Here is a 3,280-nt window from a genome sequence, read left to right as displayed (position 1 = left end):
CCGCCCGAGCCCGTTAGGATCTTTGTGGCAGCTGGGAACGCCCCTGCAGCTGGAGGCGGGGGGGCGGCGCCCGGCTCGGCCCTGCTCTTGCTTTCGCTTAGTCCGCACCGCGCAGCTCCGCCTGCGGGAAGAGACGCTCCTTTTGGGTGGACCAGCCGGTTTTATCACTTTTCTCCGTCCCAAAGCCCATCTCCAGTGCCGCTGGGGCTCTCTCAAGTCACAGCGGTAGGAAGCCCGGAGCCCTTTCCGTGACGGGCGGTTGAGAAGGGCCGCTCACCTGGAAGGCCAGGTGCAGCCTCTCCGCCTCTGATATACCTAACTTCCTCCCTGAGATAAAGACCGTATCTTTTGTTAGATCCCTATGAAATGAATTTATACTTATCGGGATCCTAGATAGTCAGAACTCGAGATACATTATAATCAAAACCACTCCAGACGGGACGTTGGGTGAGTCTAGGCTCCCCTCACACTAGAGCCCTAACATCTGACACAAACACTAGCATTAAATATCTGAAGTAATTTCAGGGGCTTAGACCAGTATCTTAAACTCATTAAGAAAGCTTATTTCAGAGCAAAAACCAGTTAACCTTTTACAGTGGTTCTCAAAGTGTGGTCCCCATACAAGTAGCAGCAATATCACCTGGAAACATGTTAGAAATGCAAATTTGGGGCTCCACTTTAAATTTACTCTGGGGTGGAGCCCAGCAATTTGTTTAACAAGCCCTCCAGGTGGTTCACACTTGAGTTTGTGAACCATCAACTTATTACTACACATACTTTTCTACTCAAAAGCTTCCTCGAGGGTGGGCCAGGAGTTCGGATTTTATTCTGGTTCCAGTGGGAAGCTAATTGGACAAGTTGAGTCAAGGGAATGACACAGCCCAATTTAATCTCTAGAAAAATTATTCCCCCAAATGAATGGCCCGCAAAACCCAAACCAACAGTTGGTCTGATGATCAAATAAGCAGAGATTTATATCCAATACTGGAGGAAAAAATGGCTCTGATAGACCTACTGAGATAAGCATGTCAGAATTCAATTTAGTACTATCCTAAGGGATTATCAATAGTTTTTTTTAAATGCAAATTTTTTTCATTTGCTATGTTAAATAGATTGTCCTTGCTTATGTCAGTCTTCCATTAAATTGGAAACACTTTAAGGTCAGAAGCCATCTTAGATTGCTCAGCAGTTAGCATGAAGGTAGGCATTTAGGATTTTACGTACTCTCAACACCACTTTACTAAGTTGGAAACTTTTGTGTCACTTGTTACTGTGTGGCTTCTGTCTCCTGATTTGATTCTGATAGATACATCACACTTCACCCATTGCAATCAGTAACCAAACCCTATAGATTTTACTTTCATGCTTTACCCATAAAATGTCACTATTTACTTGTTAGAAATTACCCTTTCCTTTCCATGCCTCCTACTATTACCTTAGCTGGCACCTGCATTATCTTGTCTGAACCATGACACATCCAATTTGTTTTTCCATCATTAAATCAATACTTACACAGTATTGCTAGCTCAATGTTTATGTTGCTGTGTAAAATCAAAGTGGTATGGATTTAACAATAGGTACCACTTATTAAGTATGAACCATGTGCTAGGCATTGCATTTAGTACTTAGCAAATATTCTCCGTTTTTACATTCTCTAAGATTCCCCCCCCCGGGGTGGGGGGAGGGGCAGAAAGAGAAGGGAGAGAGAAATCTCAAGCAGACTCTGACCAGCATGGAGCCCAACGTGGGGCTCAATCCCACAACCCTGAGAGATCATGACCTGAGCCAAAATCAAAACTTGGACACTTAACCAACTGAGCCACCCAGGCACCCCTACATTCTCTAAGATTTAAAAAAAAAAAATTTGGTAATAGCTCTATGAAGATATAATGTAAAGTGTACAATTCAATGATTTTTCATATATTCACAGAGCTGTACCACCACCACAATCAATTTTAGAACATTTACATCACCTCCAAAATAAAACCCATACCCTTAAGCCATTACTTCAATACCCTCATCCCCTTCATCCATATGCTGCCACTAATCTACTTGTCTTCATAGATTTGCCTATTCTAGACATTTCATATAAATGTACTCATACACTATGTGGTGTTTGTGACTTCCTTCACTTAACATGAACATCAATGAACATGTTTTCAAGGTTCATCCATGTTGTAGCATGAATCAGTACTTCATTCCTTTCTAAGGCCAAGTATTTCATTACCTGGATATACTACATTTTATTTATCCATTCATAAGTTGATGGACATTTGGGTTTTTATCTTTTGGCTATTGTGAATAATGATGCTATGACCATTTGTGTACACGGTTTCATGTCTCATGGGACATACCAAGGAGCAGAACTGCTGGATCAAATGATAACTCAATGTTTAACTTCTTGAGGAACTGCCAGACTGTATTCCAAAATAGCTGCACCATTTTATATCCCCACCAAGAGTGTATGAGAGTTACAACTGCTCTACGTCACCAACACTTGTTATCTTCTGTCTAATTACCATCATCTTAGTGGATGAAGTGCTATTTCATTATGGTTTTGACTTTTATTTCTTGATGACTAAAGATGTTAAGCATCTTTTCATGTGCTTATTGATCATTTGTATATCTTCTTTGGGGAAATATCTATTCAGATCATTTGCCCATTTTATAATTGGGTTTTTTGTTCCTTTATTGTTGAGTTTTAACAGTTCTTTAATATATATTCTGGATATAAGTCCATTATCAGATATGTGATTTATGAATATTTTCTTACATTCTTTTAACTTTCTTGATGGTGTCCCTTTCAGTAGTTTTTAATTTTGATAAAGTCTAATTTACCTATTTTTATTTTGGCTGCTTATAGGTTTGGTGTCATATTTAAGAAACCATTGCCCAATATAACTTCATGAAGATTTAACCCTATGTTTTCTTCTAAGAGTTGGATAGTTTTAGTGATTTAGGTCTTTGATCCATTTTGAGTTAATTTTTGTATGTTGTGTGCGTGTATGTGTGTGTTGGGGGGGCCCAACTTCATTCTTTTGCATGTGTTATCTTGTTCCAGCACTATCTGTTAAAAAGTCTGTTCTTTTCCCATTGAATTGTTTTATTACTCTTGTCAAAAATCAATTGAGCATAAATGTTAAGAACTTAATTCTTGCTTCTCAATTTAATGTCACTGATCTATAGGTCTATCCTAGGCCAGAACCACACTGTCTTGATTACTATTGCTTTGTAGTAAATTTTGCAATTGGAATGTGTGAGTCCTCCAATTTTGTGAACA

The 3,280-nt window shown here is 39.3% G+C and overlaps 1 long non-coding RNA gene across 2 annotated transcripts in view; it reads left to right on the top strand.

The window, feature by feature from the left end:
- Positions 1-3,280, top strand: part of LOC130543056 (uncharacterized) — a 51,709-nt gene that overhangs the window by 5,300 nt on the left and 43,129 nt on the right. The gene's annotated exons all lie outside the window — the stretch shown is intronic.

The sequence above is a fragment of the Ursus arctos genome, unplaced genomic scaffold, assembly GCF_023065955.2.
Source record: "Ursus arctos isolate Adak ecotype North America unplaced genomic scaffold, UrsArc2.0 scaffold_7, whole genome shotgun sequence".
Lineage (NCBI taxonomy): Eukaryota > Metazoa > Chordata > Mammalia > Carnivora > Ursidae > Ursus > Ursus arctos.
The sequence above is the reverse complement of the archived record's forward strand: the minus strand, read 5'-3'. Positions and strand labels throughout refer to the sequence as shown.